Genomic DNA, 14922 nt, shown 5'->3' on the forward strand with positions numbered 1-14922 from the left:
GCGCGCTGCGACCCCCAATCTTGGGCCTGCGACCCCCATTCTTGGGCCTCCGCGACGAAGTACGGCAGGCGGTTTGAAGGAGCGCGGTAGTTTTATACAATGTGTTAGGGCCGAGTGCTTAATTGCGATGCCGTGCTGCTGCGCCTACGGTTGCCACAACAGACCCAGTGACGGCAAAAAGCTTTTTGTTTTACCATCCGCCGGGCGCAACGCAAAACGAAGAAAAGTGTGGATTCACAAGATCGGGCGGGCTGACTTCGAGCAAGTGGCAAAGAACGCGCGGCTTTGTGAAGTGACACGGCTCCTCCAACCTCTTCTTTTGACGCCCGTGTCAAAACGGGCCCGTGTCCAGTGCATTGGGGGTGCGTTAAAGAACCCCAGCTGCAAAAAAAATTAATCCAGAGCCCCCATTATGGCGTGCCTTATGAGATCGTGGTGTTGGGATGTAAAACCCAAGAATCAACTTTTCTTCTGTCTTGTGTGCCTTGACTGTTCCAGTTAACGCAACACTGCTTCCTTGTGAAAAATTACAACGCAAAAGAATACAGACGCACGTAGTATACAGAGATAAAATTAGCACTTCAACAAAAGTGTTGCTGGTGCCAATGAGGGAGGGGGATAATTATTTTCTGAACCTCTTTCCAGTTGTCCCATCAAGTTCCTTCTTTCTTTTCTATCAAATTCTAACCATTTGCACTGTAATAAATAAATAACGATTTCATATGCTGGTAAGTTGTTAAAATTATCTATACCGCCTATGTGTGAAAACGTTGCTCATGGCCACCACAACCTGTGCATGAGCTACGTACAGTACATCTGTAAAAGGCGCGGAACAGAAACGGCCCTGCTGCCAGGCATTGCTGACCGCAGACAGTCGGAATCTCTCACGCGCCGGCCGAACAAAAGCATCCTGCAGGTACGTAAATTAACCTACGAAACCACGTGCACATAGTTTCGTGCTGTCAAAACCTGAAACTCTGGTAATTACTCGCGTGTCTGAGCACACCGCGTACTTGTGTCGTGTTTCAGCAACACGAACTTTCAACGTGCGCGCGCTTTACGCCTTAAATACGCCTTGAATAATGGTGCTTTTCTCTATTTCTTCCGCAAATCCGACACGACATTCTTAAGGCCAGTTACCGACTGACAAAGCAAGATCTAGATTGAAAAAACTGCTCCGCAGGACTCGAACGAACTTTTCCGCGGATTTCCTCCCGTAGCGTGTTAGCCGTCGTCTGCTACGGCAGGCCCACTGCCGGCGGCGCCACCGTCGAGGCCGCGCCGAGCGGAGGAGGAGAGAAGTGAATGGCGCTACTTTGGGAGATTGAGGGGCTTTAATCATAACTGAGCATAGTCTCAATAAAGTTGTTACCGCCTATACATATTTCCAGAACCGAGCGATTTGGTGCGCGATTGGAGATCTTTGTTCAATAGCGTCCTGTTCAGTTGCTGCAACGTCACAAAGTTGCAGTATGCAACATGTGCCAGAACGGAGCGGAGAGAGCAGCCAATCGGCAAGCGATAAACTCCCCTGAAGTTTACTTCCCTCGTGTGTCGTCTGCTTCCAGACAGTGTACTACAAAGCGAAATGTTTCTCGTCTTCCAATGAATGAAACCTTTATCTAAAAATGATTTTTTTTCTCAAGGTTAAACACGTTTTCAAATAGTAATAGTTATGACTACTACAATTTATAACTATTAGTTTCTCTGCGTCGTCCCTAGATGGTGTCGCGCACAGCGAGAAAATGTGAAGAAATGCGAAAAGTGAAGGAGTAAATACATGTGGTATAAAGTTTGTAAACAGGGATGAAGTGCCTCAGACAGGCTGGCCAACGTTTCGATAGGAATAGCACACTGTAGGTCCTCCTATCGAAACGTTGGCCAGCCTGTCTGAGGCACTTCATCCCTGTTTACAAACTTTATACCACAGTGTGCTATTCCATCTGTCAGCCCCTTTCTAGTAAATACATATATGTATGCATGCATATAGAACCATTAAAGGCTAGGTGGCGCGCGCCGCCACCGCCCGATTCAAAGGGTTGAGCCTCAATCATCCATCCATCCATCCAAAAGAAGGAAAAAGAAACGACAGGAACAGTGGCGCACTTTTCGAGAGGCAGCAACAATATTCCAGTGGCTCGCTGGCACCCGATGATGGGGTCGATTTCGCTGTACAACCAACGCACTATTTGTTTCGAGAAACGAAAGCGACACCGGAATTCGCTTTCTGCCATTTCTTCAAACACGCTTCGCAGCTCCACTCGCTCTTCTTCCTCGTCGAGCAACGCCAGCGCAACAACCGAAGTACCCAACGCAAGCGCCATTTTCTCGAATTAAACTGTATGGATTGGATCCAAACGTGCCATTCCACAGTCGCAGTCGCCGGATTGGATCCAATCCACCAGGGGCGCCATGTGAAGCCGGTCTCGTAAAAAGCTCGCTTCCCAACTCCCGTCGGGTTCGACGCCTAGCAGACGACGTGATCGGTTGCACGATGATTGACAGGAGCGTGCGTCATTTTGACGTCACCAAAAACGTGGACGCGCCCCGCGGCTGGGGACGTCGGCGCGGAGTAGGCCGATCGCGCGCGCCGGTAACCGAACGAACGCACCGAACAACCATCTCCGATCGCACCCCAGATCGGAGATCGGAGGTTGGGTCAGCCAAGCGAGCAGAAGCTAACAACCAAACACACGTATATGCAAAGGCAGCATCAAGTAAAATAAGAATGGTCGCGTCATATTATTTGGCGAATACATCCGTATGAATCGGAAAAAGTGAATGACTGGCCACCAACCCGTATTGCGAGAACTGTGGTACATTAGAAACTGTGGAAACCATTTTGTTGGAATTTCAGATTACAGAGTTCGGTAGAATGGGCTCTGTTTCCCAAGAACCACTAGATTTATTAAAAATACTAGGTCCTATGCCGATAGGCGTATTTCCCGAGGGGCAGGGGGGGACTTGCTCCCCGACTGTGAGAAGTGCAGGGGGCAAAGTATGACATTTGCCCCCCTCCCGCCCCCCTTCCACACAAACACGCACACTTTCGAAAGTGGACGCATTTGGCTGGATGCTGGAAAATCGAACAAAACAACAGCTAATCGAGGCCCAATTCTCTTTTGAACGCACTGGCCACGCAAGTAATGCTTTTCTTTATTACGTATGCCCTGTCTGGGCTGTGAGGATTGTTTTTCACTAGATTGTACTGTGGATTACTCTACTTTCGTGCATCGCCACGAAGAGTTGTAGCAGACGACGAACGGGGTGCGCCATACATATGCTGTGCCGCCTAAACAAATTTCACTTTGCGCGTCTTGCATCATGTGCAATTTATTGGAACCGCATAACCACATCTTAAAACACACATGTACAGCTTGCTATATTTAACCTAAGGGATTATAAAGTATTTTTAGTCTGCCGCGCCCAACGATGGTGTGCTACAGCATGAAGTTGTTGGATTATCAAATACAGAAATTATTGAAGATCTATGGGTGTCACAGTTAATTTTTGCCAGAGTTTAACAATATGCGAATGCCACGTAGCTGTACAAAACGGTATTGTTGTTTGCTGTCGCTTGTTCTTCCATTCCGCCTATATAATTAGATCATTCGTCTCTTTAATTAATCAATCAAATTATCAAATATTATAATTAGATGAAGATTGTCGACGAGAAAATTGTACAGCGACAGGAAAAACTCCCGATACCTGCAGCTTTCTGTTGCTCAATAGGTGTTACATAAATATTTTTTTCCAAGCATGAAAAAAGCCCGCAAATGCACGCGATATATTGCCGCGAACTTCATTTTTGATGCCTTTTATGCGCCCCCCCCCCTCCTCGTATCCATAACCCCAGTCACTTCATAAAGCTCTTAATCATCATCACCATCATCATATAGGTGTTCTGCGATTTTATGTCCACTGCAGGACGAAGGCCTCTCCCTGCGATCTCCAATTACCCTTGTCCTGCGCCAACCGATTCCAGCGAGCGCCAGCGAATTTCTTCATTTCATCATACCACCTAGTCTTCTGCCGTCCTTGACTGCGCTTCCTTTCTCTTGGCACCCATTCTCTAACCCTAATGGTCCACCGGTTTTCTAACTTACGCATTACATGACCTGCCCAGCTCCATTTCTTTCTCCTAATGTCAATTAGAATATCGCGGTTATCCCTGTTTTCTCTCTGATCCACAACGCTCTCTTCCCGTCTAACATTCTTCGTTCGATCCATCGCTTTTCGCGCGGTCCTTAACTTGTTTTCGAGCTTCTTTTGTCAGTCTCCACGTTTCTGCCCCATATGTCAGCACCGGTAGAATGCATTGATTGTACACCTTTCTTTATAATGATAATGATAAGCTTCCAGTCAGGATCTGGCAATGTCTGCCGAATGCGCTCCAACCCATTTTTATTCTTCTGTAAATTTCCTTCTCATGATTAGGGTTTCCTGTGAGTAATTGACCTCGGTAAACGTACTCCTTCACAGACTCTAGAGGCTGCCCATTGGACCACGAATATCCTCTGGACATCCCGATAAGATCCGAACGTCCAAGTCCCGGTCAGGATGTCCAGTGGATAACATGTGGACATTAATTTCGGGATGTCCTATTTAAGACATCCTTCAGACATCCACACGATTAAACTTCTGGGATCTAAACAAAATCCCAAAACTTTAATCCTATGGATGTCCGAAGGATGTGTTCAACGGGATGTCCCGTACCGGCCTTATGTGGGATCAACACACAGTCCAACACGTACTATGTGATCATATCGAGGCATATAAATCTCTACCACGGCTGCCTTCAGCGCACGCTCTTCCGAAAAGACATGTCAGCCAGCAATATGAAGTTGCTGCACTCATAATCAAACTTCCAATGCAGACGATAAATGGAGAAGTTGAAATGAACGACTGAAACTGCACAAGCATATCGGGAGGAAACATCACAAAGCGGCAGGTAGAACGCCGGAACAGCTGCGCATTACCACGTACCGCAAAGCGTAACCCGCGTAACCGAATCAATCGTGTCCTATGCTCCCACTCTCTCCGAACATGTCGAGAAAGAGGAGTACGGCAAGCTCTGCAACGCCTGCAACCCCTGCCGTTGTACAGAGCAGTGACTGTCTTCACCCAGTCGAATCACCACTGTCTGTTGCATGCACACGCACGCTTTGCGCTGATTTGCGCGTAGTCGGTCACATGACTTAACTACGTGGTCTTATTGGATCTATTCACCCTTCTTTGCAAGCTCGGAATGCCTGAAGGCTTGCAAAGGTTGCTGGGTTGGTGTGCTCCGCGCTCTCACACGCTCAGTTCGCGCGCTCTCTTTGAACGTGGTGGTTGTATCGTTGTGCCGTATGCTCATGAGTTCCAGGGTGAGCGTTGGTCAGCTCCAGGTGAACGTTCTTGTCATGCGCTTTGGAGCTCCATTTCTGCGGCGCCTGTACGTCTTACGCCTATCAAGAGGTAAGTGACAGTTCATGAAATCAATGTATTTCTACTAGCAGCCCCGCAAGTGTCGTGTCTGCGCATAATCGAAGGACGGGCATTGTAGTACATCCCCATCTTTTGCAGCGACGGTAACATCAATCGGCGATTGACCATGCGTTGTGTTGCGTTTGATCGCATCGTACTACTTTTCTGCAAACTTCTGAGCTTACTCTGTCCTATATTTCTGCGCAGCGCTGATATCCGCTAAAAAAAATTCTGAATTCGAAACTTTAGAACCGTTAACTCCCCTGTAGCACACAGGATGAGCCCACGAAAGTTATCGTTGTTTTTACTGAACATGCAGTGGCGAATAATAAGAGAATGAATATTAATTATAATAGCTTCCCGACACACACTGTCCAGAATAGCCTTGCTTCAGCTTCGTTTGCGTTTTCTTTGTGTAACCGTGATTGCGATAGCAATCAATCGTACAACTGCGTAAGCTTGAAATAGCTGAAATTTTGTACGCATTTGTATCGCGGTCGGGGCACATTTCTGCACGTTATGGCCGGCAGCGCTGCTGAATTTTAATACACCTGTCTTTAGGGCTGCTATATTCTTACTAACAGTGCATGCACTTTTCTTGGAATAACTAAACTTTAGGGCGACTTGTTAGACTGTTAGACTTAATGGCTTGTTCGCAAGAGGTCGTATTTTTTAGTACGTAACAGTGAAACGTTTTCTTACTTGACTGATTCCTTCGCGTGCTCGCAGTGATAACCGTGTCGCTTAAACTTCGGTACGTGTGCTGTTGGCGTTTTGTTTGCGTAACAGGGATTTCCAAAGTAATAGTAAAACTGCGTTCGTTCGGGATAATAGAACTTTGTTGTCGTTTGTATCGCGATTTCAGAATTTGCAGCCCGTGATGGCCGGTCGCGCTGCTGAATTTAACAGCTCGTGTATTTACGGCTGGTATTGTTTTTTGGCTAACAGTGTCGTGCACGTTGTCGCGATAACGAAACGTCTGGGCGACTTGTTAGGTTTCTGCTTATTTACACGTGAACTGATGCATGCTAGTATGGTGTTACGGTCAACTTCACGTCTCAGCTCTGTAACGACGAAACGTGCGCGCTGATGAGCTCGTTCGCACATGGTCGCAATTTCTTTATTATAAGAGTTAGTGAGGGTTGACTCCATCACACGCTCGTAGTGAGTAACCGTGTTGCTTAAGCTTCGTCTGCCATTGCTGTTTTGTTTGCTTAACGATCGCGATAGCAATCGTAATAACTGCGTAATGATGGATCAACTGAATTTACTTATTTCAACACTCTTAATGTCACGCAGGGCGTTATAAAGAGGGGTGGGATCCTACACATTAAGTGGAAATCGTGGTTTTGAAGTATGATGGGACAGCTTGTCGCTGACCTCAGAAGAAGGAATAACCGTGCACGTTTGTACGTGAACTTGGGACGTGGAATACAGATGTAGGCATCTGTATCACGATCGGAGCACTTGCTGCCCGTGATGGCTAATTGGGCCGGCCGCACTGCTGAACTTTACCACGCTTGTCTTTACGGCTGGTATACCAACCGTAAAGACAAGCGTGGTAAAGTTCAGCAGTGCGGCCGGCCACTTCACCATTACGTACAGCATACATATCTGTGCCAAACAGTGACATGCACATTTTTCGAAATAACGAAACTTTGGGACAACTTGTTAGGCTGCTGCCTATTTGCATGTGGTCGGATGCATGCTATTATGAGGGTAATAAGATCAAGCTTAGGCCTCAGCTTCCTGTAACGATTGACACATTTACGCTACTTATACTATAGCTCGTTCGCACGTGGTCGTATTGTTTCGTATTAATAATGGGGAACGTTTGTCGATCTTCGTTGACTGCTAAATTTGCGTCACGCTACCGCCCTCACTGATTAACCGTGTCGCCAATTGAGCTTCGTCTGCCGTTTGAGTTTTCTTTGCGTAACTGCGACTGCGAGAGCGATCGTAAAATAGCATGCGGTTGAAATAACTACACATTTGTGGGCATTTTTACCGCGATCCCAGCACTTGTTGCACGTGATGGTTGGCCTGCCGCGCTGCTGAATTTTCCCACGCGTTTCTGTCATACAATGCCCTACACGTTCGTTTCTGGAAATAGCGAAATTTTGGGCGACATCTTTTACACGTTCTCAGGTGCATGCTAGTATGCTGGTGAGGTCAAGCTTACGTCTCAGATGTCTGTAACGATCGAATCGTTTACGCCTATTAGGCTATCGCTCCGAATTCGCACGTTGTCCTATTTTTAGTAATGGAGTCCCGGCCGCGGCGCCCGCATTTTGATGAGGGCGATATGCGAAAACACCCGTGTACTTAGATTTAGGTGCATGTTAAGAACCTCAGGTGGTCGAAATTTCCGGAGTCCTCCACTATACGGCGTGCCTCATAATCAGAAAGTGGTTTTGGCACGTAAAAACCCCATAATTTAATTTGACTGTTAATTAAATTTCTGTCGGGTGCGCGCTTTATCGCGTTTTGCTGGACACAATAAGAGTTTGTTCACTCACTCTGTCAGGTGATTTACCGTGTCGCCTAAGTTTTGTCTATCGTTGGAGTTTTATTCGCATAATCGCGTTTGCAAGACCAATACAATCGTGGAAGTTCCAATTAGCGGAACTATATTGTAGGCATTTGTATTTCAATGGCAGCACCTCGCACACAGGGCGGTTGACCAAGCGTGCTGCTTCAGTTTTCTCGCATTTGCTATCATTTGGGCCAGCGTTTGTGCTGACATGTGTGCGCGACGCGCTGGACAAGATTACGAGCCTGTTGCATCCCCATGTTGTCATTGTATATTTACTGGAGTTATATAGTCGACAATCGCCTAATTTTTGTATTATTATTGCGATAGGAATTGTACGGACACTCCTGATGAAATTCCGCTGACGCGGACGTGCGCCGCGATGGGTAGTGGCTTCGTGGGCGCTGTTCCCGCGCAACTTAGTGTCGAAGTTCGCGTAAATTTGGCTCTGGAAAGGCATTGCGGCTGGAATTAAGCAGCAGGAAGCGATCGCGTGTTGCTACCGCCCCCTCTTCACACCAGCGTTCATACAGCGTGTTTACCGTCAGGGAGATGTGTTCATGCTTGGCTTTGGGCACGACACTGTTTCTTAATTTAACAAGGAAGCGAAGGTTTACTGTAACTTAAAGTGGCGATAACACGTACAGCTGCTTAAATATAGCCGTTTGGTAATTTGCTGTTCCAATCGCTGCTTCGCTTTTCGGACGAAACTATGCTATGCTGACGTAGTGACTAGGAGAATTCCTTTTATCTTTGTACAGAGATGAAATCATTACTTTTCTAATAACTGTTCGCTCAACGAGTTTGTATGAAGCCACAAAGAAGCAAAGTTGCTGTCAGAACCTGCAGATTGCTGTTAAATGTGCAGGTTGTTAAATAGCAATTTTCGTAAACATTTCTAACACGTTTTTATTGCATACTTTACAGCCATGCTGTGTGCTGTGCATACTACAGCCTGCCATGAGCCTGGTGTCACTTTGAGTCGATATCATTCTTCGTTGATGACCAGCACTGGAACAAGCTCACGGAAATCTGCTAACCTTCTTAGTACCTCTGGTCTCAGCAATGTATTTTCTTGTTTGCGACCACTGGAACCGATCCTTCAGGATTACTAGTAAATTGTGTAGCGTACCCCGGATCTCTTCTGTTCTGCATCTGAAACTATGGACGAAAGACTTTACCCAGCGTGTGGCGACTTCCTTATGCGCTGATATACCTGTGAACTCTGGATTACTTTTTGTCTCTGGGACTGTTCAAGCAAGCCCACAGAAATGCCCCACTAAATTTCTTAGTACACGTGAACTGCAATGTAGTTGTCTTCGACCGCTGAGCCAGCCTGCAGTGAGCCTTAGTAAAATGTCTAGTCGCCAAGATACCTGCAATCTTTTCACAAGTATTTGTATCTGCTGCCATGGAAGAACAGCCACGCTCTGCCTCTGGTAACTTCCATTGAGGCTGTCTGACACCCGTGAATTTTTAGGAAGAAATTGTGTTTTTGTGTGGCCCCTGAAGCAAGCCCACACAAATCCTCTATTAGCGTTTCATATGAGTGAACTCATATACCCAATGGGCATTGAAACTCCCTCGGACGTCCGGATAAGATCCCGACATCCAAGTCCTACAGCAGTCGTCCTGGGGACATCCAGTGGATATCATTATCGGGCTAACGTTAACATCCACTTCTTATCCTCCTGCGGACATCCTTAGGTCATTCGTGCTGGACATTTCGCCAATATCCTGAGCATGACTTTGTTCGTATTTGAGTGACGAACTGCTCTCTTGCTGAGCATTTCTGCGCTTGCAAATACCAACGTAGAACCGACCTCGAGTTCGTTCAAGCTATAGCCACAGCTAACTTTGTTCAATAGAGGCATCAACGTTTGTCGGCGAAATATCAATCAGTCTTCAAACATGCGGCATAAAATAAACCACATTCGATCTAATTCTACCCGCCCATGGGATTTCCTTCTTCTGGTGGAGAGCATACAGGTACCCACGGAGGCAGGTTAGTGGACTGGTTCTAATTATAACGAACAGCGTGATCGTAAAAGGTACGTGCATGCACATGTGACCGCCTCATTATTACTACTTGCAGAGCCACAGAATGATTTCTGTGCTTACAGTGCTCACGCGTTATCACGCATATCCTTTGCGAGCCATCACGCTCGCCAGGCATCGATGTGACCAGAGATCAACTGCGCCATTGTATAGTTGACGTCCATTCACGACGCTTTTCAAATAATAATAATTAACAGCAGCCACACATTTGGAAACTTCATAAATATTTCGATCTTCTCTAGAGATGCAGAAAACGCGCCGCAAGCATACCCAATACTACCAATGCAATCTTTTCTGAAGCTTCGCATACCCAGCATTTTTTTTTTTTTTTTTGCGGGAGGCCATTTCTTTTTATCGCGCGGGTTCTTTCCGGCAATATTTTTGGAAGTGTGCATCGGCAGAATTTCACTGGTGGCATTAACCCTTTCGTGTTTACATTGATGTTGTGACAGTTAACAACACAATAATTTCCAGTCATTCGAAGAGGCGCCGTCGGAAACAAGAGACGCTAAGCGCGGGCGCGACCTTGACGGGAAGCAGCGAAAACGTACACCTGTGGGAGGTGAAATCATTCCGCCGGGAGAGAAGCGAGCACCATGCGAGTGCTGGCCTCTAGGATGAAACTTGGCCTGCGAAAAAGGCGCGAAGGCGAGCGTTTCGCGCGTTTATTGTGAGTGCGGAGGCGCCATTTTCAGTTGTCACTACGGCTGCGCAAGGTGATCAAGACTGTTGTTTCTTTCTCCTGAGCTCCTGGCCGGGTTGGCCCCGCAGTAAAGGTAAGATGAAGCGTGCCTGGACTTTATACTGTACCATGTGTTGTCGGTGTGGTCTACAGGCCACATATGCGCAGTAGTTCGCGTGAGCGCCTTTCTTTTAGTCGCATATATGCAAGGAGGTGCTGCTGTACGCGATTGCTTGCGGTCGCATATGTTGCTGGGAGCTGCTACCCACTATTAATACAGTGTAGTGCGCGTAAAGTATGCAGAAAGCTCGCAAGAGATTTGCTGAAGAGAAAGCGGCATGGGAGACGAAAAAATCCCTTCAACTTCTCCATTCTGCGTGCACCGGGCAGGAGTGTTCTTCGACCGAGCAGCCGAGCGCCAATACCACTGAACCACTGCTGCGGGCTAGAATACTTGTGACTTTAAAATTCCTTTTCTGGTGTATTGGCTGGAGTAGTGCCTTCATAGACTGCAGTTGATCATTTGATATTGTAACATTATTTGTGCACAATTTTGTGCTTAAATTCATTGTTTTCACAGTTTTCTTCTCCATTGAATGACTGATTTACAATGCTGATATTTATGTCACTTTTCAGATTCTGAGTGACAAAAGGGTGTGAAATAGAAGGCATCAAGGCATCAGTGGGCATTTTGCCTTCACTGAGTACTTCAATAAGTGAAGGGCAGCCAGTCCACTGCAGTCTTTCTTTCTCGCAAGTCATGGCTGCATGCTTCTGAACGGCCTTTTTTGTGTGTATCGATCTTAATAGATTTGCTGTTGACATGTCTCCTTTCTTGTAGTCCTCTCACTATATTTCTATTATTTTGTAATCGATTCCATTGCAGTATTTTTGTCAGTCTTATGCGGCTACTTCCGTTGCAGTTTGTGTTACCACTAAAGAAAGCTGAACTAGCTGGTAAATGTTCACACTTTTGCATACAGCACAACATGCATAAATGCACAGTACCACTTGTGTGTACTTCCTGTTGTCCATTGTCATGTTACGTGGTATCGTAGGAACCATGCTAAAGTGTAAGCTTACTACTATCTCAATTCAAGTGATGGCTAAGTTCTAGTGTGTTGCAAGGTGAGGCTACGAAACAGTTTGATTACATTTTATTATGCCTCTTTTGTGTTACGATGTGGCCGTGAGTCGGAAAGGCTGCACTATATTGAGCAGTACTGCATGAGGACTCCAGTTTCAGTATATATCAACCGTTCCGTTCATTGCTATTTACTTCTTTTCCTCAGGAAGAGGTGGCAGGGCTACTAGCATGTAGCAAGTCAATGCTACACATATTTCACATTTAACCATTCTGTGTCACTTCCAGATTTATGTTTATTTGTTACAAACAATAATTTCCTTGATAGTTATTTCACTGTGAAGTATTTATCATTTATGCTGGTCTTTGCTGGCGGCAAAAAGTCTGCTCTCTTCTAGTCGTTTTACTTTTATGCGTAGCGTTGTATTTGTTTTCTTGCTGTCAGCCCAGAGTTTTTATCTAGTACATAGCGGGAATCACTGTTTCAGTTCTTATTTGCATTTTGTTTTACTGTGACTTACTTTTTCGAGAAGAAACAGTATTTTATTTGTAGTGCATTGCAAGTTTGTCACATTTCAGCTACTGTTTGCATAGTTTTGTTCATATGCATGTGTAAACCAAGGAGGGATCATTTGCCGTTTCCAAGGTATTGCTAGAATATGAAAAAAAAAAGGCGCAGTCCAGATAATTTATGTCTCAGCTGTGTGATATTTTAGGTGTGAGGATTGCTAGTACCTTTATGTTCCTTGTATACTCATTACTGAATGTAGTGAAACGCGATAGCGTACTGATCGCCAACTTTTTTTTCGGGGATAGGAGCCTCACCTCAAGACTCATTCACGCTAATGAAACAGTGAATGCCTGCGCTCTGTTGCTGTCTCGTATACCATGTGGCATTCTGAGCTTTTTTCTCATGCTCCCTGATGTCAAGGTGAAGAATAATCGTACTATAGTGAAAGAAGTGTACCATGCTTTTGAAGTACCCTGAGTGCTACACCTGGCCCTGCCCACCTTGATGTTTCTAAAGATATACTACCGATAGTGGTGCTTAGTAAACACTCTTATATTATGTGATCACATCTCACCCTTGTAGCCCTTGGGGGCTGGAAATTTTAATGTACTGCTGTAAAAGCTGTCACCTGCAGACTTTGTCTTAGTTTGCGCTAATAAGTTGTTGGCTTTTATTATAATGCAGGACTGTCACATATTCTTTCTCTGAATGTTACAGGTTTGCAGTATATCAATTGTCTCGTGACCAGTTCTGTGTTTGAGTACTTGTAACACTTGCATCACTATACCGGCTCTCCATGTATTAAATCGAGTTTTTGTAATGGAAATGAATAAAAATTTCCGTGAAAGTGATTGTCCATTTTATGTAAACTTAGCTTGCTTTGGAATCTTTGTTCCATGGGTGCAAGTTGTATTTTCATTGGTGCATGTCAGTATACTGCATCATCTTTGCAGCACAGATTCTACACAAAGCCGATGTTTACGCTAACTGTGCTATTCAGCCCATTTAAATAAAAATGAACATCCTGCAGACATCCCTTAATGGTCCGCAGTTCGTCGTACGGATGTCTGACGGACGTTTAGCAATGAAAACCTAAACAAATTCTTGCGTCCGAGGAACATCCGTATATCCGTTCTAGACATCCACGGGACACCCTTCGGACTGCCAATTAGTATGCGCCTGCTAGTCCTGTGGATGTCCGCCGTACGCCCTTAGGCGATCTGCGGACGTCCTATGGATGACCAAGATATCCAGAAGTGGTAGTCCAGTAGACGTCCAGAGGAGTTCGAATGCCCATTGGGTAATGCTGAAGCGATCATGCTGCAAGCTTTTAGTTAATTGTGTAGTCGCCAGCGTACCTGTGACGTTTCAGCAATATTTGGCTGTGGCCACGGAGAGATCACATTCAGCTTCTGTTTACTTGCTTAGAGGCCTTCAAGCCTCTAAGCAAGTAAACAGAAGCAGAAGAAACAGAAACACAAATTCACTTATCGTGAATTTATGTTTGCGACCACTCAAGTGCAGCAAGTGTCTTGTAACTCTAGTACTTGTGACATCAGTTTGGTATTGTGTTGAAGCAAGTGTCTTGTAACTGCTTTTGTATCTGTGAACTCTCCAATAATGTTCGTGTTTGCAACTGCTTAAGTGATCCTTGAGTAATTTTTTTAATGCCCAGTGTGTCTATAAAATATGTAGTACTTCTACTGTGTGCAACCGCTGAAGGAGGCCTGCAGAAAGTGGAGTAGCTTCCGTCATGGCTAAGACACCTCTGAACTTTCCAGTAAATATTGTATTTATGGGCCCGCGACCGTTGAAGTGAGCCAGCCCACAGTAGCCCTCCTACTAACTTCCTTTGTACCCCCCACCCTTGCATAGGGCTTTTGAAGTTCTTTTACTGGCCGAGGTGCATCTGCGAATTATTAGCTCAACTGAAATGGTCTTGTCACTGCACACGAAAGTGTCGATGTTTGCTCTGGTTACCTTTGCCAGAACTTGTTATGAATGCACAGTGCATTTGCTCTACACTCTAAGAACAGTTGCACCCTTTGGGGTGTAAATTTGCGACAGAACATTAATCGTCATCTGTCTTACTTGCCTTTCCTTTCTTGAAAACCCTGCGCTCATTACTTTCCTGACGAGAATGCTCTGTCATGCTGATAATGCGCATGCCGTTCGTGACATGGAAGTACTGGGCTTGCAGCGTTAAAGAAAGAAAATGCAGGCAAGTCAGATGACGATTATTGTTCTGTGGAAAATATACACCCCAAAGGGTGCAACTGTTTTTAGAGTGTAAATGGATGATCATACAGCAGCTGTTTGTCTATATATGATCACTGAACTAGCCTCGAGTAATTTTGTTAATTGCCTAATGTAGTTGTGACATCTTAATTTAGCATACCTCGTGTTTGTGTATGTAACTACTGAATATGGCCTAGGGAAAGGCTCTGGCAACTTACAGTGGCTAACATATCTAAACATTTCAGCAAATTTTTCATTGATGTGCCTGCGACCAGGACAGTGAGCCCACAGCAAGCCGTGTGATAAGTTCCATAGTGGCCCCACTGCGAATTCTTAAATTTTCTTGC

Source organism: Dermacentor albipictus, chromosome 1 (assembly GCF_038994185.2).
Source record: "Dermacentor albipictus isolate Rhodes 1998 colony chromosome 1, USDA_Dalb.pri_finalv2, whole genome shotgun sequence".
Lineage (NCBI taxonomy): Eukaryota > Metazoa > Arthropoda > Arachnida > Ixodida > Ixodidae > Dermacentor > Dermacentor albipictus.